The 26,636-nt window shown below is 37.3% G+C and overlaps 1 long non-coding RNA gene across 1 annotated transcript; it reads left to right on the top strand.

Moving 5' to 3' along the window:
* Window positions 1-1,758: 1,758 nt before the first annotated feature.
* Window positions 1,759-11,272, top strand: LOC145775640 (uncharacterized). Its single transcript, XR_014290167.1, has 3 exons — window positions 1,759-1,915; window positions 8,041-8,249; window positions 8,587-11,272. It is a non-coding gene; the product is annotated as an uncharacterized LOC145775640 (long non-coding RNA).
* The last annotated feature ends 15,364 nt before the right edge of the window (window positions 11,273-26,636 follow it).

Genomic DNA, 26,636 nt, shown 5'->3' with positions numbered 1-26,636 from the left:
ACAACACACGGACCCTGATAAAAGCACTTCTCGTTGACAAATTTATTTTTATGTTGCCTGGAAGTCAGGATGCCATTTTTAATATTTTTTTATAAAAAACAAAGTTTTTCTAAAAACGTAATTTAAAAACCAAAAAACAAGTTACATAGTTAGCGTAAAAAGATAAAACTTACTGTACACAAGTTGTGATAAAAATATTGATAAATAAACTGTTAAACTTTTTTTTGTCAAAAATTAATTTCAATTGCAAACTATTTACAAATTTGTGAAGTGGATGCAATTACCTCGATGGTAGCAAATACACACATCGACCCTATACAACAACTCCAGCAAGTGAACAAAGGCATTAAAATTCCCTAAATTGTTCTCCAAACTTGTTCCCAAGTAAGCATAAGATTTCCAATCTAGGAACAAATTCTCTAAAACTCTTCAAAACTTAAAATTTAACAATGCTGTGAACAATTCAAAATTCAAATTTGAATATTTGATGCCAGGGACGCGCCGACACAGCAACACCCAGAGTTGCCAAATAACTTTTGTTCTTACTTTGTAGCAAAGAATGATTATGAGAATCTTTATCCCGGACAAACTAGGCCTTTTTTAAAAGCTTAATCCAGGTAGTTTTGCATACCTGTAGCGTTTTTAAAACAGTGACACAAATCCGGCAACGAAGATTGACAGATTAAAGTTGCTGCTTGTTTTTAAGTCTTATTTTAAAATTTTTCCATCCACTAAATGCAGCTGAATAGAGAGCTGTTCTTGAAATGCTTTGCTTGCTTATGCGGGGTTCACACTGACAAGCATAAGCGCAAATCATAAAGCGTGTCAAAAAAACGATGGTTCACACTGAAAAAAAAGTGTTCACACTGAGAGCGTGAAGCGTGACCGAATCGCGCCACCGGTTTGGAGATCTCGATTTCAAGCGTGAAAACAGAAGTTGAATTATTTCAACTTTTCCCTTTCGCGCTTGACATGAGAACTCGATCTGTTCGACTTTCGACTTTCGAGTCGAGGTTTGGAAGAGGTCGGCTGATTGTACTCGCTTAGGCTATAGTTTGTCAGCAGTTTTGGCTCTGTAGATATTTTGTAACACATTATTATCAGCAGTCAGTTCAAATTCTAGCCAGCAGCAAGATGTAATTGATTTAACATACTGGCATTTAAAGATCAAAGCCTAGGAAAAAATACTAGGCCTATAATATTGCTGTAACATAAACCAGGGTCAGATCATCAGATCTCACTAGAATACTTAAGTGAGACTAAATAGTTGACAAATAATTCCAAATTTACAGAAAAACCAGATTGTTTTTGTTTTAAAACTAATCAAAGATACCGTAAGTTAACCTTTTTTTTCCAAACAACCTCATTGCAAAAAGATCAATAAGGCTAATACAGTTTACAACTTTATACGGTATATAATTGGCAAATAAATGAAAGCGTAGTTCAGGTTTAGATGCATTATACTGAATTAGAATATGTAGGCTACAGTATTGTACGTAGGCTATGCTGTTTTATTAGCCCTAAATCTATGAAGGCCGAGTGGCTATATTTGACTTGGCCTGCTACAATACAGGGCAGTACCGTACCGGTATAACACAATGTACCGGTATTCGATATAGGCTAGGTCTATGATTTAAAAGTAAAATTTAGTATGGTACCTACTTTAACAAACAAACCTAAGTCATGACATAGACTAGGCTATGTCAATGGTACATGATCAAGTGGTATTAATTTTTTTATATTGCAGTTAATATTGCTTCAATTAAAAAATAAAACATACAATTAAATAAAAAACTGGTAGAGCTTAAAATGTTGCTGCTCTGTACGATGAAAAGCATAATAGATACAAAGATAGGAACTAGGAAGTTGAAGAAAATGCTACGGAAAGAAATGAAAAAAGATATAGGCCATCCGGGTAATTATTAATTTATACTCTGACTTAAAAAATATTAAATAATGATTGATAACAAAACAACTTACGGTAGTTAGAAAACGTTGCTGAAATGTTAAAAAAATGTTTCTGCTGTTGCTGATGTCAGTGAGCTGAAGAGAAATCTAGTTCTAGTGTGAAAACATGTGTTATTCATATTTTTGTAAACTGTAATGTTTTGGTTTTTCACTGTGTGTTTTACTGCTTTTGTGTCATCATACTAATCTCAGGTGTACGACTGTACGTAATGCTTATTTACAGGGTAGCAACTGAGCTATCTAAACCGGAATGGCCCGTTTCGGTGAGTCCGATTCGGTGAGTCTGATTCGGTGATAGACCGAGAGCCTACGACAGAAGATTTCACCCCATAAGGTACAAAAGGTTTGAGCCCTTGAAGTTACTGGGGTCAACCATGTCACTCACAAAAAGTATGGAAGATTGACCGCACCGGGTGGATCTGGACCCTAGAGCCCCCTAAAAAGCCCAAAAAGGGGGTTAATTTCACCCCATAAGGTACATGGACCAAACTTGGTGAAAACGAAGTTCTATGTCAGGACATCACAAAAATATCAAATCTAACAATATTTTCGAGTGGAAAGGTGATGTAAGACTCCCCCCAAAGTGACCCCCCAGGGGGTTAATTTCACCCCATAAGGTACATGGACCAAAGTTGGTCAAAACGAAGTCTTATGTCAGGACATCACAAAAATATCAAATCTAACAATATTTTCGGGTGGAAAGGTGATGTAAGATGCCTTCAAAGTGACTTCCCTTAATGTGACCCCCTCGGAAGGTTTATTCCACCCCATAAGGTACATGGACCAAACTTGGTCAAAATGAAGTCTTATGTCAGGACATCACAAAAATATCAAATCTAACAATATTTTCGGGTGGAAAGGTGATGTAAGATGCCTTCAAAGTGACTTCCCTTAATGTGACCCCCTCGGAAGGTTTATTCCACCCCATAAGGTACATGGACCAAACTTGGTCAAAATGAAGTCTTATGTCAGGACATCACAAAAATATCAAATCTAACAATATTTTCGGGTGGAAAGGTGGTGTAAGATGACTTCAAAGTGACTTTCCTTAATGTGACCCCCTCGGAAGGTGTATTTCACCCCGTAAAGTACATGGACCAAACTTGGTCAAAACGAAGTCTTATGTCAGGACATCACAAAAATATCAAATCTAACAATATTTTCGGGTGGAAAGGTGATGTAAGATGTCATCAAAGTGACCCCCAGAGGGTTTATTTCACCATAGAGTACATGGACCAAACGTGGTCAAAACGAAGTCTTCTAGGGCACCACAAAATATCAAATCTAACAATACTCTCAGTTGGAAAGGTGATAAAAGACCTACCCAAAAGTGAATCTCCTCCTATAGTTTAATTTACTTCATCCCTTTCTCGAACCAACCTTGGTGTAACGAAAGTGCTATGCCAGGACAGTACGAATGGATTAAATTTAAAAATATTTTTATATAGGTTTTGATGAAATACATTCACAAGCTGTCCCATGATGCATGAAATGGAACTATAGCCTACTTTACAAAAAGTTTTTGTATAAATCATATTAAGTCAATCGAAAAAAGGCAACAGGACATGACAATACATGGCTTTGTAACACCAAAAACAGAAAGTACGTAAGAAGCATATAGGCTACAGTAGCCAGAAAATTGATCCAAGATCTTGATACCACCACTAAATGTGGACTTAATCGAACAACTGACTATCCAAATCAAAACGTTTCGAAATGAATCATTTGGAACGTTAATTTAGGCAGTAATGAACATTTTCCAGCTGCTACAATAAATAACCCAATAAACCCAATGTAGTAAATTTTTGTTTAATGCCATTTGCTTCATGTCTCCAATCAGTTATTGTAACTGTTCATTCATAAACAGAGATTGTTTGTGTAAATGTAAACGGTAACTCAATTGGTTAGCGCGTCACTTCTGGAACGAAGAAGCTTCAAGATCAATAGCGGCGCTGGTTCGACTCTCGGGGTGTGCGCTTGAGCAACGCACGTTAAGGGCTGCTCTCCATTCAGCGGCATCTAATGGATGGAATAATTCCCCGACAACAAGCCTTCAACAATCGGAAACTTCACTCTGTCAATCTCGGTGACCGGGCCTGCGCCAGTGATTCAAAGCCTCTACAAGTATGCGAAACTGCCAGGATTAAGCTCTGCAAGAAGCTTTCCCAGTCCGAGGATAAAGATTCAATCAATCAATCAATCACTGGTGTCGCTTTTACTTTCTTCGTCTTATTCTTCAGATTCATACAATTCTCCTGTTATATACAGAGAAATAAAGACTGTACGAAACAATTGCTATTATGCACTACAGATATGCGTAACATACATAAGTAATTTTATTATCTTTTACAGACGTCTATTTTTCTTCGAATAATGCAACATTGCAACTTACTATTAACTGGAAAAAGTTCAACATTTATTTGTTATTTAGTGCACCCAGGCATTTTTCTCAAGATTGCAGAAACTATTGGTTATAGGTTCCTAAAACGAAACTTTACAGCCAGTTATTGGCTAATGTTTACAGTAAGAAAGTAAACGACTGATAGACCAGGAGAAAGTTTTATATTTATAAAGGGTAACCCAAGCGACATCCAATGCTGTTTACCTTCTTCTTGACTTTCCTGGATGAGATCAGATTCCACGCAGAGACATCTAAAGATGCTTTATACCTTTACCTTCAAACCACACCACTTTATAAGAACCTCCTTCTTCTTTCCAGCCATACTCTAGCAGCAACGTTGCTGCTTGTTCACTTCTAGTTGAAGATAACCACCATCTTGTGATGAGATGTGTGCGCCTTGTCTTCTGGAGAAGTACTCGTAAACAAAGTGGTAGAGTACTACTATCTACAGTAGCTTCTGGTATGCATGATATCCTTTCATTTTCTTTTTTGGGTTTGTAGCCGTCTAAAAACATTTGTAAACGGACTTCGTTGACATAATTAATTTTCTTGTTTTTGTACATGTTACACACAAAGTTCTCTATGGCGATGATAGTGTCTTCACTAATTTCTTTGTCGTGTCCGAGTTGGCTAAAAGCTGCCTGCGCTTCGTGGTTTCCTTGGAGTAATTTCAGCGGCCGCACTTTCCCTTTCCTGCTAAATGACGAGGTGTAATCAGAATCTGTAAAGGCATGATATGCAGGTAAACACTTGCAAATCGTCACTCCAAGTGCGGTAGGCCTATGCAGCTGGTTGATGTTGATGTACCGCTGCGTGTTATTGCTTTGCAAGCCAGCTTCTATCCATATCTTTAATGAAGGATCAAAAGTTCCATAGCAACCTAAGCCAATTACAAGACAGTCAGTGTCAGACGTGCGGATAACCACATTGCTTGGGGCTGGTACATCGCAGACAGCTTGCTTTATCTCTGTATATAACAGGAGAATTGTATGAATCTGAAGAATAAGATGAAGAAAGTGAAAGCGACAGCAGTGACAATGAAGAATAAAGAAACGACCGTTTACATTTACACGAACAATCTCTGTTTATGAATGAACAGTTACGATAACTGATTGGAGACATGAAGCAAATGGCATTAAACAAAAATTTACTGCATTGGGTTTATTAGGTTATTTATTGTAGCAGCTGGAAAATGTTCATTACTGCCTAAATTAACGTTCCAAATGATTCATTTCGAAACGTTTTGATTTGGATAGTCAGTTGTTCGATTAAGTCCACATTTAGTGGTGGTATCAAGATCTTGGATCAATTTTCTGGCTACTGTAACCTATATGCTTCTTGTGTACTTTCTGTTTTTGGTGTTACAAAGCCATGTATTGTCATGTCCTGTTGCCTTTTTTCGATTGACTTAATATGATTTATACAAAAACTTTTTGTAAAGTAGGCTATAGTTCCATTTCATGCATCATGGGACAGCTTGTGAATGTATTTCATCAAAACCTATATAAAAATATTTTTAAATTTAATCCATTCGTACTGTCCTGGCATAGCACTTTCGTTACACCAAGGTTGGTTCGAGAAAGGGATGAAGTAAATTAAACTATAGGAGGAGATTCACTTTTGGGTAGGTCTTTTATCACCTTTCCAACTGAGAGTATTGTTAGATTTGATATTTTGTGGTGCCCTAGAAGACTTCGTTTTGACCACGTTTGGTCCATGTACTCTATGGTGAAATAAACCCTCTGGGGGTCACTTTGATGACATCTTACATCACCTTTCCACCCGAAAATATTGTTAGATTTGATATTTTTGTGATGTCCTGACATAAGACTTCGTTTTGACCAAGTTTGGTCCATGTACTTTATGGGGTGAAATACACCTTCCGAGGGGGTCACATTAAGGAAAGTCACTTTGAAGTCATCTTACACCACCTTTCCACCCGAAAATATTGTTAGATTTGATATTTTTGTGATGTCCTGACATAGAACTTCGTTTTCACCAAGTTTGGTCCATGTACCTTATGGGGTGGAATAAACCTTCCGAGGGGGTCACATTAAGGGAAGTCACTTTGAAGGCATCTTACATCACCTTTCCACCCGAAAATATTGTTAGATTTGATATTTTTGTGATGTCCTGACATAAGACTTCGTTTTGACCAACTTTGGTCCATGTACCTTATGGGGTGAAATTAACCCCCTGGGGGGTCACTTTGGGGGGAGTCTTACATCACCTTTCCACTCGAAAATATTGTTAGATTTGATATTTTTGTGATGTCCTGACATAGAACTTCGTTTTCACCAAGTTTGGTCCATGTACCTTATGGGGTGAAATTAACCCCCTTTTTGGGCTTTTTAGGGGGCTCTAGGGTCCAGATCCACCCGGTGCGGTCAATCTTCCATACTTTTTGTGAGTGACATGGTTGACCCCAGTAACTTCAAGGGGTCAAACCTTTTGTACCTTATGGGGTGAAATCTTCTGTCGTAGGCTCCCAGACTATGAGTCCGATTCGGTGAGTCCGATCCCTTAACGGGGGATTTTTCAATTTTTTTTTTAAATTATCGGGTACCGTAGCCTAATTATCATTGCCGTTTTAGGGTTAGGGGTTTAGGGTTTAGAGGTTAGGAACTCACCGAATCAGACTCACCGAATCGGACTCACCGAATCGGACTCACCGAATTGGACTCACCGAATAGTAGCAGACCCATCTAAACAAACTTTGTGTTGCTTTATTTACGTATTTGATGATCAGGGATGTTGATGATGAATAAACACATGGATTGAAATTAGCAATACGAAGTGAAGGCGTGGCTATATTTACAGCACTAGTGTTACCAGATAAGAAATTTTTCCATAATTTAGTAAAGTTTAAAGTAGTTGAAGACAAAAACTTGTGATTTATGAGATTTTGAAATCTTGGGCAAAACTCTTAGCTTAAACCTATCCTTGGCAACACTTTTTACAAAACAATGCTTTTTGATTGCAACCATGGTTACATATAACCACTTCGAATAAGTACTGTTACTGTAAGCACACAGATACTACAACTATGTTGTGAGTGAGGATTTTAGTTTCTAAAATGATGATATGGGAGAAAATAATTAATACCATGTACCTAAAATTACAGAAATTGAAAAGTTGTTTGTGTAAGTCCTGTGCAGATAAGTCTTTTAAATGGATATTTTTCACAAAACTTGCACAAGAAAGACCACAACAGCTTTGTTGGAAATGCTTTCAATTTCTTGCTTTTAATGGAAGAATCTTCACAAAGTATAAAGTAGAGAGTGTGGTTATACTTAGTGAGTGACTTTATAGTATTGTCTCAACAATGTCACTGTGAAGCTGAATATATGTATTGCAATGACAATTACTCTTAAGTGCAAGCGCATGAGCTATATGAATGCAAAATCTGATTGTGGTCGAGCTGTGGGTTACCTTCAAAACAAAACTTTTCCTTTATATATACATGTTATGTTACCAAATATAGTTATTACTATCTAAACCCTTGACAGCCTGTTTCACCTAAAGGAGGATCATCAGAATGTCCTTATTCAAATAGAATCTCTTCTTGTTACTAAATATATTAATTATTGTGGAGATTCATCTGCTAAAATTAAGAAATTTCATGCTTAAAATTAGTAAAAGTTAATTACAAATGCTTATTTTATGTGCAGCTGTAGAACTGAAAGACCCGGATGACAAGTTCAGTGAGACTGTGAGAGCATAAATTTGTAATGACTTTCTGTCTTAAAGCATAAATTCCTTTGAAGACTTCACTGAGGGTAATTATTACCTAGAATCAGAAAATGCAAGGTGATGATGTGACAGTCCTGCTGGGGGTATTTAAGAAAGACCAAAAAGTTCACACAAAAATAAAATACAAGTAAGAAAAAGAAACTTTTTGTCTTGTCTGATAAGCGGATAATGCAAGTAACATCAGGACATGAAAAAGCATTGCATTGTAAGAACTATAACAGATGTCGAGCTAATTGTGTCTCTTGTCCTTGATATTAAATATCTTCAAATTAGGTATGTAAGATGTATGCTTGCTTTTCAATATATATATATTGTACAAACGTTTATATCCAAGGTCGACCAAGCGTGTTATTTATATATTGTTATTTAAGTGTTGAAGGTTTTTGACATAAATCAAGGAACTTCAGTACTTTTCTGTGGTTCTTTTTTATGCGGCCTGCATCATAACTTATATTTTTTTTCAGGAATGTTTGCTCTCCATGTTAAAAGAAAACTCGTCAGCAATAGGGACAGCACTGTCTACTGCTACATACAATACAGATGAAGAAGCATTGTTTGGTCAATTGATTAACCACGCCAAACTTTGAATTAGACAAACACGCCTCTGATATGTGCATGTCACACAGTGTTTAGTATGTATGCACCATTCAACAGAAAAGCACGTAAGTGTGATTTAACTTGTCTGATTTTTTAATATTTGTGTTAATCACATAAAGTTTGCAGATGATATTTGTTACTCTTCCCCCAGTTTACATGGTCTCAAACAAATATCTTCTAAACTACTGTGTCGGTTAATCGGTTATGCCTCCAGACATGGCATTGCTTGTAATTGTAAAAAATCTTTTGGTTGTTATTTTCTCAACATTTCAAACTTTCTTGAATCACACTCGCTTGAGCCTGAGAAATTTCTCTTTGTTGGGTCGGTTAAGTGTTTAGGTGTGTATACAATATACATGTAACTGTTTGTCTAATGAACTGGATATTTTGCGGCAAATGCGCTCACTTTGCTGCATTGCCAACAAATGAAAATCGCTATTTTATAAATGTTCAACGACTGTTAACCATACTCTGTTTTACTCATACTGTACGTCTTTTTATGCTTTGTAACTGTTGCATAAATATCGTCTTTTTTGTTTTAATCGTTTACGAGTAGCTTATAATGATCAGTTTAGAACGCTACATAAACTGTCACGATATGTGAGCGCACGTGAAAATCAAATTAATTGTGTTTTTCTTCTTGATCAAATGATCACCCTGCTTGCCATCAGTTTGTTGCAAATTGCAATGTGACTGGTTTGAAAAGTGATAAAAGATTGGAGGGGAGTTTGGCACTAAAATTGTATTGTATGTATTGTAGTAATTTGAAGTAAGCCTTGGCTTAGACAATATGGTTTGCACTGACGTTATTCAGTTCATTTGAGATTATTTGAACACCGTAAAGAAGCTATTATATGCAACCCAGACAGCCACTCTATTTGGCCAAAATTGTACCCAATCTGGTAAAGATTTGGACCAGATAAAGTGGCTGTCTGGGAGGGCTGTGGAGTCTTGCGAAAAATATGCGACTCCTCGTTTTATGGTAGCCACTTTAACAAGTCGAAATTCTGCCACTGAAATTGATTAGAATGCAACCGCCAACCAATCAGAACATGTTATAAGAGGCTACCGTCCAATTGTGATCCTTCTCGCACTCATCCAGAGAGTTAATGCTTGTTTTGAACTTTATTTGGTAATTACAGAAGAAAAAGAGCAATAGCAGTAGTGGGAATCGAACCCGCGTCAATGAAATGACTACTTTCTAGCCTTAACCCTAACCCCTAAGCCAACCAGCTGACAAAAAATCCATCACTTAATTTGCTTTCTATCATCTTCTTTTCGCCATTTTTTACGTCACTTAAACCGTAGCTTGTGATTGGTTGGCGGTTTCATTCTAATCAATTTCAGTGGCAGAATTTCGACTTGTTAAAGTGGCTACCTCGTTTTATAACTAGCCAACTCCGGCTTCAGAGTTTCCATTTTTTTTATAATTTTTATCGTTTTCCATTTTTGTAAAATTTAATTTCATCAAAGTTATGATCGAAATTGATACAGCGACTTTTACAAATTTAACAAAAACAAGCACTTCTATTTTCGGGTGAAGTTTTAGACCCAAATACGGCGAACAAGAAATTATATTCTTTTAAAAAGAGTCTAAACAAAAATTTTGTTTTTCGTTATTTTGTATTAAGTCGGAGTGAGCCTTTTAAATTACTCCATTCCGGACACGCCAAAATTCCTCCGATTCCACAGCCCTGGTTACATTACATATGTTGTTCTGTATATTGTTTGCAATTATTTGAATTTGTATATCTAGTTTACTTTGATATGTGTGGCTGATAAAGTGCTTATTGTCTGCAAATGTGTGTACTGTGCATTCACAATGATCTGTGGACTTACATATATGAATATGCACTGTACCGTCATTTTCATGCTTATACCAGATTAGCTTATTTCTTGTTATAGTAATCGTTCGTTGTGTTACTTGGTTCAATCAGTGTTTAGACTTAGAACGTTTACTGCCACTGGTATGATTGATATCACTTATCATTATTATGAATATTTCTAGTCGTTAGAGTAGAGTAAGTTTAAGATGATTGGTGTAGGTTCTTTTTCAAAGGATTCAATATTGCAGTGTATGTTCAGGTCTTGGTTTCATCATATGCCTAAGCCTTATGCTAGGCCTATTTGCCCATTGTAGATACGAATGTAGCTACACCATCTGCGTCTTGATTTTTCGTTTTTTTACGTTGTAGTTATCGTCAATTTTCGTTTTCCTCAACTTCGAAGCCTTATTACAACATACTGGTACACCGTAGTTGCTTGCTTTGGTACATCCGTGCTTGGTTTGGTAGTTTTTAGAGCAAAGAATTAAGAGCCCGACGCGTGTAGCTGTAGCCTATATTGCCAGTCTCATATGACTGTTGATGTTTGCAGAGCATCTGATGTCAGCCACAGCCTGTACTTTTTGGACAGTTGTGATGCGGAGATATGTTAAGGCAAGACCGTCTTGGTTAAGGTCAAACCATAAAAGTTGTAAGAGAAGCGGGGAAGTTAACACAAGATTCCAAATGAAATTTCACAAATGGGCCACTTGAATTACAACCAATTGTATTTTCCAACATCGCTGAAATAAAAGTAACCTGCGCTTGCAATTTGTTTTTATTCTGACCATATAAGTTAATATATGGCAAATATAGCAGAGGTCCAAAAAAGGGTAGAAGCGACAAAGCGGAGCTGACACGTTTTGTCAAGAAAGCAGATCATCTAAGGTACCTACTACTCAGTGACGATCGGTGAGGGAAAGCAAGGAAAGCAGTGCTTACCTGAGCGAAAACTATGCAAAATATAATGACTGAATTCTAGGTTTAACTTCTTATTATTTTTATCATGTCTATTTTAACTTGAAAATTACTGTATTCGTGACTAGAATTACTCGTAACGCTAGTGAGTAGTCTAAATCCTCACCAAACCGCATGTCTTGCCTATAAATGCCAATTAACGCAAACGCTTCTGTCAGAAACAATCACTGAGGCTCCAAGGTAAGCAACTATCAAAGTTGCTTACCCAAATTCAAAAATGTCAAAAAACACCTTCGTTTTATCCAATCATCACTCGTTTTGCAAAACGTCACCAGCTGCTTAGCCAATCAGATGTGTTATGGTGAGACCAGGTGAGTCTTGCTTTCCCAGTGACGTCAATGCATACATTCGCTAGAGCGGCTAGACTAACTCGTCAGAATGGTGCTCGTCACGGTACACCGCACAAGCATCATAATGCCGAAATAATTGTTGCTGTTTTTTGATGTCTCCTTGCCATGTACTGTACTTTAGCCTACTAGCTTTCATAGTCATGCCTTTGCCCTTTTTACAGCGTTGATGTAACGTTACTTCGCCAATGAACGTTCAGGTGCGGGTGCAGTATTTAGTTTGTTAAGCTTCTATACGCAGGAGGCAAACTTATCCAGCTTTTTGTACAAATTGCTTGCGGTTGTAATGTTTAGACCTAAGTGTTAGTTTTTGTAGTGTAGGCCTAACTGAATATCTCAGAATGAACATTCATGACGAATTAAATATTTAGACAACTATTATTCCATGTCTAACACTGGATTTTGGTCTTGCAACGTTAAAATTAAGATTGTTCATGACTTCTAAACATTAAATGGATGTATGATCACGACAAAGGCGAAGCACAATTTGACAGATTTTTATGTTTGATTTGTTTTGAAAATGCTCTCAGAGCGCACCAAATTGGAAGTGTTTTTCAAAAATCTCTGGGGGAGGCCCCCCAGACCCCCCGCTGGAAGTGTTGCCTTCGGCAACACGCCTTCGGGCTTCGCCCGACGGTTACGCCCTTCGTGCCTACTACCTTGCTGCAGCATATTTACAAGTTGCTTTCCCAACGGTTTAAGCCACCGAACGTCACTGCTACTACTACTCATTCTAAACTACGGTAACGATGGAAGCATTCCTCTATTATGTCACAAGATTTTGTTCTCCCAGGACCCAGGTCATCCCTTCTTTGAAATATGGGTGCACCAACCATCTAAATGTTTTGTGAAAAATTTATTAAAAATACCGTAGGCTACCGTCTTTAGTTTGTTTTGTTGGTTAATCAGCCAGGAAGTGAAGTAGGCCTACTTATAAAGAACAATAAACAAACTTTTTTTAAAGTAGCCTAGGTCTATGCCAGAAGAAAAACTTCATTGTTATTTGCAAGTAGTCTTGCATAGGCTACTTTTCAAAAAAAAAAAATACCAAGTTTTCTTGTTGACGAAGCATCCGAGCGGATTTAAATGCAATGTCGGGCTTTGTTATAACTTTGAAAGTTTGTCAACGGATATATGAACTAGCTTACTCACTCATCAATGGCTTCCACACGCTTAACGTCTTATTTCTATGGAAACCAATGTGAACATGTCAGCGCAAATCATAAAGCCGAAACACGCCAGACATGAAAACACGCCCACCCGCTATATGCTAAATGCTAGACAAGCTCAGTGTGAACCCCGCATTATACCGGTAGGCACTTTTACATCACCCACTCGTCGAAGAGTGCCTGCTTTTCAATGTGAAATTGCTTTGTGTTTTAGTCACAATTTTCCTTATAAACTCCATTGATTGCAGTCATTAAAGTGCCCCTGACAGGTTGGATCCAAGTATAGTAACTTTTTAAAGCATTTCCTAGCGCAGAATTATACTTAGCGAACTTTTTAATCTTAACCTCGTAGCTCAACTGGCAGTGATGGGCATTATCGGCGATAATTTATCGGCGATAATTATCGGCGATAAATTTTTATCGCTTATCGTTATCGCTTAATTATTTTTTCAGTTATCGTTATCGCCAAAGGCAATATTTGATTATCGCCGATAAATTTTATTTCGGATCAACACACAAGTGGACAGACCATGAAAAGTAATATTTTTACTAGCCACCTAGTTAATGATACTAAAATTAAAACCAGTTTTTCTTCAGTGCCTGAAGTGTGTGTGCACAGGTCGTTGTCAGGGGAGGGGCACGCCCCCCTGCAGCGACGGCCCTGACAACACAATAATTTTTAGAGTTGCAAATTGCAATGCAATGAAATGCATGCAACAAGTCTCTTGTTGTTTTGCTGCAATCGGCAATCGCGAGTGAATTTTACAATTAAAATGTAAGCGCACGGGCGGTACAGATTCCTTTGAAGCGAAGCGAAAGAAATTGGCAAGTGGTTTGTGAAAGTGTCGCAATACGAGGCTGCTTTTTCATCGGAAATATGGTCTTTCGCGCCACCTCACGATGAACTATTTTATTCTTGTGTTTTCTTTATTCTTCCCAAACGCAATCTTGATGACGTCATGAAAAGCGTAGCTTCTGATTGGTTCGTGCTGGATTGGATATCTGCATGTTAAAGTGCCCACCCTTTAGATGAGTAGATTAACTAAAATTGTAAGAACTTGCCTTGAGACGTGCGGTTACGTCACAAACTCAGTTTAAAAGACAAAATTCATACACAATAACAACACAAGATCGGTTATATACTGTAAGATCGATTTTTTTCTAGCTTGGCGATATAACTTTAATCCAAAAATAATAACCAAATGCGTAAGTGCCATTTAACTTAAAAAGTTAACCCATTTGTGCTGAAAGTGAAAGTAGGCCTACTTAAAAAAATTTTCGAAAAATTTGAATATCGCATAATTATGACCTAAAAAACATATCACAATTATTTTTTCCTAATTGTGTTTGTACTTTTTGAGAAAAAAGCCGTCCTATATAATATATAAGACGCTAGGCAAATCCATTATCAAATTTCACAAGTTTCTTGTACGTAATGCGTAAGCGTTATTACGTTTTACTTATCGCTCAAAGTGATAAATGGGAAATGTCTTGTTCATGTCTTGTCATGTCATTATTGTCATCGAACATTTTATTGAAATAAAAGTTCAAAAAATATGAAGATAAAAATTAGCAAAGTAACACAACATCACTGAAACAAGTCATTGCAGAATATGATATTGCTTGAAGCATTTGACATGAAGACCGACATCATATTTTTTGCATAGCCTATTGTAGTAGTTTTTGCATGACAATAGTCGCATCGAGTTGCGTGGTAAAATTATGCTAAATACAGCATTACCTTTCTCATTTACCTATGCGACATGGCTTACCTCAATCAAATATTTTTATTCCCACTAATACAGTGCCTATATATATTGTAATTCTTATCTCAACAACTCAGCGTTCTGCCATTGCTTTAATGATGGTGTTCACAAAGAAAACAAAAAAAATTATCTGAAATTATCAGTAAATTACGATAATTATGTTATTGTTCTAAAACAAACGCGACTCATTTGACAAGCTTGATGGATTTCACGGTATGCACATTTTTACTACCAATAACGCTTAAGATTACTGATAAATTTTCAAGCATTTTGCGTTTTTTGGAAATTTTTCAATTATTGCTGACTTTGCTGTAAACAGCCCTTTAAGCAGAAAGCAAAATACAAAGTTTGAAATTTTTTATGGTATTTTTATTTGATTTATTTATTTTGCCTACTGCACGTAAGCGGCAGTGTAACTCAATTGATAAAAGCAGCCAACTGGTATCTGAAGGTATAATTATGAGCTCGGCGGTTACCTCAGTGGTTTGATTCTGGATCAAGAGGTTGAAGATTTGATACCTACTGCCGCTGTTGCGATTCTATTCATGCATAACTTACGAAAAGTTTTGTCCCTTTACACTACAGTATATTATGTTCGATTTTTCGTCATGTTGATGAAAACAGTTCGTGCTGCATGGGATGGGGCAGCGCTAATCAAGAAAAAAAAAAAATCGTTATCGGACATTATCGGCGATAATTTATCGTTTATCGTTATCGCTTAACTTTTTTTTGATTTATCGTTTATCGTTATCGCTTTAGGCATTTTTCGTTTATCGATTATCGTTATCGCTTAACTGAAAAATGAGTTATCGCGCCTAACACTGTCAACTGGTTAGGGCGTAATTTATATCAAACGACTGTTCCGCAGCGCCACCACAGGCGAAACTCTATATTTCACTGCTCTGGGACGACTTTGGTGGTATTACGTCATCCTAAGTGGGCGTCGTTAACGACAGATGAAACAAACGCTTCCTAGATGTAATTGGTGGATCACAGTTTGGTCGGAGTTGGTACAAGCGGTTGCTTTTTCAAAGATTTATTGCTTTTTTCAGTTTAATAAAACTGTACTGGATACGTTCCTACAAAACCTAAAATATACTTGAAGTGAAAAATGAAGACATTTACGAATCATCATTCATATTTAATTCATCATCACTATTCAAAAATAAATAAAAGTTCTCTCTCTCTCATAATGTGCCTTCAGTTGGTCATTGAAATCCGGTGTAACGGCCATCTGGATCTAGAAAATTGTTTCGGATTCACCAAACAATGCATGACGGCAGCACAATCCGATTGTTGCTTCCGAGAGCATCAAACTGCAAGCAGTGAGCTTTGCGCAATGCAAGTTGTCAGTGCCAGTGTTAACAAAATCTTAGTTATACAGTTACGTAGCCTACATAGCAGAGTCTACACATGCAAAAGCCTACTTTACCTATGCAAGGGTACGTTTTTGTAAACGTTGTTGTTTAGAAGTGCTGGAATCATCATCAGCAACTAGTTGCATCTTTACTTTTATAGATGGTATGGCAGATTTTTTCAAAATGTAAAGTTCGCTCAAGGCTTCAAGCCCATTTTTACTTAAGTGGTATTAACAAAATCATCTTCAGTGAAGTGAAGAGAACATAATACGACTAGTTTTGTATGGCCTATCCCACTTTCGAACACTTGAAGAAAACTTTGACCATTTTTTTCTCAACACTTTGTTTTGTGGGAAAGCGTGAAAAGAAAGCACACGGTCTTTGTCACTGACACATAAACAGCAATTTGTAGACATTGCCTCAACCATAAATTAAGGCTACTGTTTGAGAGATACTATTGTTACACTGCAAATGGCTATAGCCAGATTAGAACAAATAAAAAAGTATCAAAATTGTAGCCCTACGAAACTGCAATTTCAATTGAATTGAGATGCTGTTTGATAAAAATAAACTCAACCTATTTGATCGAAACCTGATAGTAATAATAAGTTTACTTTTTCATTTCGGTAATTCTTAATTTGCACATGCGTTAGACCAACAGAGCCCCACACATTCACGTTTTGCAGTAGCCGTACTATACTTTACCAAGTCACCACAGAGAAAGAATGTATCCTTCCCGCTTATTGTAACGTCACAGCGGTGTTGCCGTTTTTATTTTCGCAATTAAATGAGTGCCAGATTCGCCGATGTCAACGAAAGTTTGCAAGCGTGTAACTTAGTAGCCTGTTGATATTTTTTACGATTTGCTGGTCAGGGAAGTTTGTTAGTGTCATCTTTTTGGTATCTTAGGTAGGGGAGAGTGGGGTTAGTTGGAAGGCGGGGTTAGTTGAAAAGTGGTCATTTTTTTAACTCTCGATAACTTTTTTAAATATTTACTGCCAACATGTGAAGTAGTTTATAAAAACACACAATCATTGTTAGTTTCGATTTGTTGAGTCAAGGTATGTTTGTTTGGCTGACAATTTTGTATTTTCTTACTTTCGAAGTAAAATTTTTGACGTATTGAAAAATATCTCATGCGTCGATATCGTTAAAGATATGAAGAAGTTTTTTGGTGTGTGCCAGCTGTAGGTGTTCTAAAACACTAAGAAATAAACAAATTTTAGTCCAACGCACCATGCTTCAATATTTTAAGAAAATAGTTTGTCATATGCTAATGGGGCTAGTTGGAAAATAGTGGGTGGGGTTAGTTGGAAAACGTTTTGATAACGGTATGACTATGTAGTATGATACGAGTATATCGTCGTGGTACGATAATAAGTAGTATAAGCTCCAATGTACTTGTTTTAAGCAGACATACATTGTAAAATTTTAATTTGAATAACTTGGAAAGTGCTATATATGCGGCATCACAAGTTTTAACAATGCGTTTATTAAAAAATGTTTTTACGATGATTTGATGTAGAATTCATTGCATTTTGATTTTAAAGCAAGTTAAAATATTTGCTTACAACCCCATGTAAATGTTTATTGGTTGAAAAAATTGTATCCAGTTCATTGGTGGGCATCAAACTGACGTTTTTCAACTAACCCCAGGCATGGGGTTAGTTGAAAAATCAATTGTATGTTTGTTTATTTTAAATTTTTATTAAAAGCTTAATTGACTCAATACTTATTTTTGGTTGTATGATAGAGGACACCATAAGTGATAATTTAAGCCGCTTAAAGTTGTCAGGTTATGCACCAATTGTTTTAAATTTTACTTTAAAAAAAATCTTTCCGACTAGCCCCACTCTCCCCTAAATTTAGCGAATTTATTTACCTGTCAGAGGCACTTTAAGATCCTTCTTGCACTCAGTTCAGTTGCAGAAGAAAAAATAGTATTAGCAGAGGGTGGGAATCGAACCCACGAAATCGAAACTGCCCTAACCATTAGGCAACGGTGGTTGTGGTGAAGCATTCAGTTAAATTTCTTTGTATCAAAAATTTTCGATCAGAATATCACGTGCCGAGTCACATGACTGAAATCAGCTGAATCGCGAATGAACATGTCACGCATGATTGCGTACCTTTTCGACTAGTGGGTAATGTTAAAGTGCCTACCGCTTATACCGGCCAACGGTTTGAAGAACACCGTCTCTAAACGTTCTAATTGCTTTTTCCTAAAATAGGAAACCACTAGTGAACTTGGGGGCCTGAGATGGTGTGGTTCATACAGGCACAGCACTCAAACATATGAAATTTATTCTTTTACTTGGTTATTCTGCCGTTCCTAAATCTAAATAACCTACCGTAGCTTTTATAACCAACTGTTTAATGAGAATACGCTAATTATTTTTAACTTTATCTGACCGTGCAGTAGGCCTACGGTAATCAAAATGGTGCTTTATGACTGGAATTTCCCGGACAACGTAGTTAACCGAAAACAACAATGACGTTTACATTTTCTCCATTTTTATAGACTATACAGAGATTTTAAATCAAAAACAATGAATGCTTTCGGAAAAAGCACTAAATGGCAACCTTCGAGAGGTATGGACAATTGGACATTTTAGTGAATAAATTTATGCAAACGAATAAAAAGTCAATCTAATTTGTTTTTGTCGAATGTGCAATTGAAATTATTTTTCGTTTCTTAAAAATCTTTTATCATAATTAAGCAGCCCAGTCCAGAAGTGCGTGTAGACTATTGCGTTCCTTCTGTCAGAAAAGAAAAAGTGCCTTTGGAGCCATTGCTGCACCTTCTCTCTAGTGCCTTGTAGCGACCATATAAGCTACCTTGCTATGATGACTCGAAACGCCTTCAAGTTCTACAAATCCTTGCCACAAAAATGAAAGAAAAAGTTGCATTATGATTAAGTCAATAGGCACAGTCTAGCCTACTCTTTAACTAAAAAAATCAAACAATGAATGCAGGGATATCTAAAGAAGGGGATACGAAGGCTTTTATTACGTCTGACAATAGAAGGGCTTTTGTTTATCGTAAATAATCTGTGTTTATCGTAAAATGACAATTGCCACCGATAGTAGTTTAATAAATCTTGTTATGATAACTTGCATTGCGCTATTAGCATCAGGCCTGGATCTTTACAGCATGCTCATGGTTGCTTGTTAATTTAACCACCCATAAACTTGCTTTACATCTAGCCTACTGCAAAGGCTTTGTTAACAAAACAGCTTACTGGTAACTTTTCAACCGTCTTTCCAAACAAGTATTCTTTAAATATGCTCTATGTAACGTTTACTAACTGTCTTTGATAGCTGACTGTACCAGTTGCACTACAAAATTTTCTGCAATTTTGAAAAGAACCTTATGTTTCACGCGCTACAAACTACCGCCCTGGTAGTGTCATGAGAATAAGGCTATCGCTGTGAGCCTTCATATCCCCTTCTCTAGATATCCCTGAATGAATGCCTCCTACTCCTAGGTCTGAACGCGCTAAAAACAACAATGAAACTTTCCACGTAGCGGACACTTCTACAAGGCACAAACTCAGACATTCCCTTTTCAAAGGCGGGGAATTACGCAGAATCACTTCGCGACATGATGCCAAAAACACCACACTTCATTATTATCACAAGTAGGCTACTTAACATAATGATTCATACTAGGTAGCGTGCACGTTTTTAGATAATATTTTTTAACACTTTCTTTTAATACGGTAGGCTACCGGTAATAAAAAAGAGTTAAAAGTCGTGTAGCCTAATGGAGAGTAGAGCCAGTGCCGGATTAAGGGGGGGGGGGGCGGACTGGGCTGAAACCCAGGGCCCCCACTTGTGGGGGCCCCCACTTCAAAGAAAAAATCTACTAATTTTTTTAGTTGCACAGCTGGAGATTACTGCTTTAATTCGTATCTCAAACAAGCAAGGGCGGCTCACCCATATGTGCTGCAGTGCTGCAGCACCCCTGCCCAATCCCAGTTATTCAATTTTTCTTCGTTTTTTTAACAAAAAACATATTTATTTGATACTTTTATATCCGAAAATGGTACGGATTGCGGGTCAAAGTTATGATAATGCTGCCAATATGAGTGGCAAGTATAACGGTCTTCAAGCTCTTCTGCGCGAGAAATGTAGGCCTAGTGTAGCTCAATATGTCCCTTGCACAGCACATTCACTTAATTTAATCGGTAGCCTAAATGTCCTGTAGAAACATGCCGTTCTGCCGCTGAGCTTTTTGAATTGTTGCAAAGCCTTTATTCATGGCTCTCGTCTACTCATCGTTGGCAAGTCCATCGAAAATTCCTAGATGGTTTGCCTGTTTTGAAGACATTATCTGATACAAGATGGTCAGTTAGATATGATGCAGTTCTTCTTCTTCTATCGAGTCTTCTAAAGTTCGTTGATACCGTACACCACAGATTGACACATTCTTCCGCAACGGAGTTATACACTGACAGGTCCCACCTACTGCACCGGGTGGCAAGCCGAGGGCAAACAAGAAGGTGATCCGCTGTATAGGCGTAGCCAAGGGGGGAGGGGGCGAAAAGGGCCATGCTCCCTCAAATTTTCCAAGTTTGGATTCCAAAGTTGAGCCCTTTGTTGAAAATATAATAAAGTTTGTAGAAATTTATATCGTTTTCCAAGACATCTGGCTATTAACACCCCCAAGGACTTGTTTTAGACACACAGAAAGACACCAATAAATTTTGCAAATTGCAAATCGCGCAAAATTTACGCGATTTACGTTTCTTTGAACTATTGTAATTTGTGGAAGCAATTTCAGAATGGCTTACTCTGTTGGGTTTTTGTGTAGTTATTGAGTTTTTGTGTAGCTGAGTTTTTAGTGTTCTCTAATTTTAGCCGCAGTTTTTGCCAGTTCGTGTGTAAGAGTTATCTTTAATAAGTTAATAGCTGTTAATCTGCTAATAAATTTCATACAAATATTACCCTAAAAGTGTTTTCAGAAAGCGCTATAATCCATTATTTGAGTGTAATTTTTCAAAAATTTTCCGGGGGGGCATGCCCCCGGACCCCCCTAGAATACGCGTGCCTTCGGCACACTCTAACCCCCTACCACTTTTATTGCTTCAACCCACCAGGATACGCCACTGCACATCAACTGGCGATGGCTTTAAATCAAACACTTTGTTGTTCTCTTCAATTCATCAAATATTTGGCACCCCCACAATTTTTTTCTGCCTACACTACTGGTCCGCTGTTTGGGGCTCGGTGCCACAGATACATGCAACTGGGGCCGTGTCGTAGCTCCACTCCACCATTAATTTTTAGCGAAAAATTTCACTTGATAAGGGCCCCCACTTTCAGCTCAGCCCAGGGCCCCATAAACCCTTAATCCGGCCCTGAGTAGAGCTATCCTACATGTAGCCTAGTTGAGAGGTTGCTGATATTTTTTTATTCACTTGTTGATTGATAGGCTATCAGTTTGCATTCTCTGTAAATGCTTCTCTTGTAGGCTATCATGGGCCAATCTAATAGATGTTTGTTGGCCACATCTTTTCTTTGAATTTAAATTGGAGTTAGTTCATCTTCGGCTTTTGAACCAAGGACATTAAATCAATCTTGTATTTTGTACTTCAATAGATGTAGGCTAGGCTACAGGGAATAATGTGTTATCTTAATTCAGCAAGTTCGTACTTTAGAAACTGTCAATTGCGTTGTTTTTCCTTCAATTATAACCAAGCCAGAATCAGCAAGTGCAATCCGTAGGCTATGACCAGGGCCGTTGAGAAGATAATATAGGATCGATGCGAATGAGATCATCTGGTTCCAAATCAAGACACTTCTAAGAATAAAGCGCTATACCCAAGGAATACATGGTTGTTTCTTCAAGTTTTCGGACCCCTTGGAAAGGTTACGGGCCCTTAAATCATCCCGGGCCCAGGTCAAAAACTACTCTCTTGACCGCCCTGTCAACGCAACTGCATGTGACCAGTCTAATTCCAGGTCCAGTCTGACCAGTCTTCCAGGGCAGAAAGTTAATCTTTTACCGTCAATTAAGATTTAATGCTAACCTCAACTTTAAAGCAATATATACTGTCTTCGTTTATGACTTCACTTAAAATGTTCCTCGTCCTAGAAAAAGCCTTGCCTTTTCCTTGCCCTTTCTTGTGAAATGGATCTGGTTACACCACTTTCTTACAGATCTTGGACATACACTTCTAGCAGTGCATGCACGCCTGCAGGTTCCGCAAATGAAACAGTTTCCTTTTCTGGTAATTTAAATATTTACAAAAGCAATAATTCTGAATGTTTGCCACAGATTGTGCTTGGTGTTACAAAGAAAAACAATATCACAAAGAAAAACAATATATGCGAAACATATCAAAGTCCTAGAAAAAAATAGAAGCGACAAAACTCGAACGTTATAACGTGCATGATACCAAAACAGGACAAAAAAACCTATAGCGTTGTACAATTATTGTAAAACAAATAACATAGAGTGACAATAGGCCGATCAAGGGAATGAAATGGTACAGAGATCCAAGGGAGTGGTTGGTGATCGCAACCCTCCGGCCTTTCTCAGGCGAGATTCACACCGAACATACAAAACTGTCTTCGGCATACAAAAACGTCGCACGAAAAATGGTGCTTGTTTGTTTCCTTTTACCATTCATAGGCTACCAGAAATTGTACTCCTGGACCTGGTTGTATGCTGAAGACAATTTTGTACGTTAGGTGTGAATCTCGCCTTAAACTTTAGTTAGAACCTACTTGTGACGTCATCACAATACAAATTAACATATGCGTTTGCACTCATTGATACAAGGAGAATTGCTATAATTGTGCATTGGCTTTCGATCATTCAAGGATAAAAAGTGATACGCTGCTTTTTGTGTACTCAGGGGCGTAGTCAGGGGAGGAACTGCCCCTCTACCCCGAAATAATTTAATAAAAAATTACACTCTGTTACAGCATTATTTGACATTTTTTGTTGTTGATTTAGACTAAAAGTACTTTAAGAATGCGCAATTTTAAGGTATTTTTTCAAAATGTTCTACAAGAGACCCTCCAGGCCCCTTTGTTGGTGCTCCGCCCGAGTCTTCTAGTAGTCGGCAGTTGTGAACTCATGGCATGGCAGTTGAGCAAGTGACAACTGAGCTGCTAGGAACATTTTAGCAAGTGGCTGAAGTTAACAAATGATGAAAATAGAGCAAGTCACAACTGAGCAAGCCGAACCTTGCATGTCCACAAATCAGCAAGCGATGACCAAGTAAGTCCGAACTGAGCAAATGCATCTCATTTGCTGACTTGGCAAAAGCAGAAATGTATTTGCTGAGTTAAAGTATGTGCTGAGTTGTCGCATGCCGAGTGGTCCGACGACCGCTCCAGAGAACCAGATATAAAGTTTTTAAAATAAAAGACAAAAATTTACAAGATTGCCCTTATAATGCTTTGGCATTATGCCATAAATAGGCCAAAAATCAATTTTAGTTTCAAGCTCATGTATAAACCCCACATGATTCTGATGTTCAAATCATGCAAATAACATAATCAAAATTTTCAAAAGAATTGCAATTGCATTGCTAAAGTGGTTTATAAATTTTGAAAACAAGATCTTTCAGCAATTGTATTTATATAGTACAATGACAGAATGTATTGACAACTCTTCATGGTGTAACGTATGATTGAGATGATGCATTATTTCAGCTCCATGTAGCAACATCTGTGTCTTGTCAAATACAACCTGTTGTGAATAATTAATGAGAGTGGTAAGCTACTGTACGTTTTCTGTGGTAAATCATTCCTGAATTGATGCAACGTCTACGTGTTTACATTTATCTTTCTATTTCCGAAACAGCTAATAAATATTTTTATATTGCCCTTTTGGTTGTGATGTACCTTGCCAAAGCTGTAATTGATGTACCACTGCAAATACCATAAACTATAAGAAATGAAGTTAACGGTCATCGTTTCATCTTCCTATTGCGGTTATATGGTGCTCAGGCTAAAAACATCAATGACATACGCATGTCTGGTTGTTACGCATTGTAATTAATCAAAATAGATACATATATTTTTTACTTTGTGATGGCAAAGAGACTGACAACTTGACAAGCGACGAATGCTGTCATGATTAGTGAACGTCACAGCTCGTAGCTGCAAGCTCACATGGCAACGTTTTTGAAAGTTTTGCCCTTTTAGCTATTTGGTCACAAACACTTGCAGCTTCAGAATGCTCTGATATGGCTGCATGGAAAAAACATTGCAGGTAGACTACTTTGCAGAGTAAATTGAATTTGTTCTTAATAAATTTACCTAAATCTACGAAGCGCCAAACCATTCAGAACTTTTAAGATACCGGCACTAGTCAAAAGATTTGAAGTTTTGTCGGCACTCCACAAGAAAAATACAAACAATACGCTTATTTTCAATAAAAATATTAAAATACTTCTAGTATCATAAACTGTTTGCTTATTGCCCATCAACTTAACATGAATGCGATACGCTTATCCATGTGCCCAACCTACATCCACGGTAGTTACGTGATCGAGGGTAAGAGCGATGCTCAACGTTCCAAAGGGCACCTGTTCGATACCGCTCCAGAGCACACAGCTTCGTTTCGGCAAGGCAGGATAGTTGGGAGCAGTGAACTCGTAAAGTTTTTGCTACTTTCAGTTGTCTGTTATTTTGGTTATTTGATATGCATTATGCAGTGTACAAAGTGTTGTTGCAATTTATGCAAAATCTGAAACAATCATACATGATTCATTGGAGCACATCTTTTATAGTCTTTCTGTAAATATTTACCAAATAAATCGCTAACAGCTTATTTCTACAACAAAATATAAGCTTTCAAGAAATAAAAGATTAAATTATTGCGTATGACGCAAAGTACTAAATCGTAAAGCAAATCTTCAGCGATAAGGGTAAGTTTATTTTCACGCTTTATTAGAAATACACGTTATACGTACAGATTTTCTAGAATCACAGATGCTGCTGTATACTGGAATGAATGAAGATCATGTAAAGGGTTTTTACTTATTATGAAATGTCATTAATATTTCAAACTTGTCCCTTCAAAAGTTTTTTTTTATTGTTTGAGAAAAAATAAAAAATATTAAATATTTAAATTAAACAAAACGGCCAGCAACACATTTCATTAATTTCATTATGTTTTCTTGAAAATTAACGATTTGGCTCCTACCCAGAAGTGATCATGATGTATTCATGATTTATAAAAGCAATCTTATCGCGTTTGTCGTCATGACCGCATTAACGCAAACCTATTCATGCGATTTACGACGCGTATATTTTAAAGGAAAACAAATAAATTTAAGCATCGGACATATGTTAGCTACGGCTTTGAAGCGTAAAGAATTTTACTCTAAATAGCAAGTCGTTCATATTTGAACCGCGATAAAATGCATAGACTTTTCCATGACCTCCATAGCAATCAATTATTTCGTCCTTTCAATAATTTTATTTTTGCTATTGCAGCATTGATTTTAAACGATGGATGTTGCTATTCGACAAGGGAACATTAAAATATTTTTATCAATAGTAAATCTCTTTTTAAGGTACACTTTTTTAATGTAAATTATACCTAAAATATTTTATGACTAATTTGGCGGACCACGAAAAGTGTCAGCTGTATCATAGCCGAGTGGTGAGAGCCCCGGTAAGGCACACGAAGGACACCGATTCGACACTCCTCAAGAGCATGCGGCTGTGTCTTTGGCAGGACCCTCAAGGCATGCTTGAAAATGGACACGAATATTGGATTCCTTGCCTTCTATCCTCTCAATAAATAAGCATGGTTATGACAAAGAAATGAAAAGTAGAATAAAGACCAAATACAATCACATTAGGTCTAGGCTTACGTCTCTTTATCCAAGACATCGATATTAGCATCCTCAGTAACTCCCTGTCGAGACATGTGTTGGTGCTGGGGTTTTTCATTCAACCACGCGCCAGTGGAGAGTATCTATCTCAGAAGTCTCACTCAAATTGCTTTGAGGACCAATTGAATGCTTGTGAATTAACCCGAGGGCCACAGTACGCAATAAAAAGTCAATAAACAAAGAAACACAGTAAGAACGCATCAAAAACATAAGATTGCAATAAAAGAAATAGACAAGTGGTGAGAACACAAAAAAAGCGCAAAATAAAATCAAAAAGAAAGCAAACGCAACGACTTGGACCTAGAGCGCAAAAATCTTGAGACCCTTGATATACATCTTTCTTTTTGAGTGGTACTGAGGAACAGACCGCAGACTATGTATCTTTTTTCTAGCAAATCCGGCAGAAGGTCTGGTTGCCTTGAATGATGACTTCAAATTCTGACTGCTTTCTAATGTCTTAGCATCGCATTGTAAGCCAAAAAAAACATCGGCAGTTTAGAGTGGTAAAAGAGTAGACGGTCACCCTTAAAGTTCAAACAAAAAAGACGATTAGAAGGTTACAACATAAAAAACATGGTAGTTAACATCAATTATTACAAGTTTTCAAAAC

This window comes from Aplidium turbinatum, chromosome 8 (genome assembly GCF_918807975.1).
Source record: "Aplidium turbinatum chromosome 8, kaAplTurb1.1, whole genome shotgun sequence".
Classification (NCBI taxonomy): Eukaryota; Metazoa; Chordata; class Ascidiacea; order Aplousobranchia; family Polyclinidae; genus Aplidium; species Aplidium turbinatum.
This window is presented reverse-complemented; position numbering and strand designations above follow the sequence as displayed.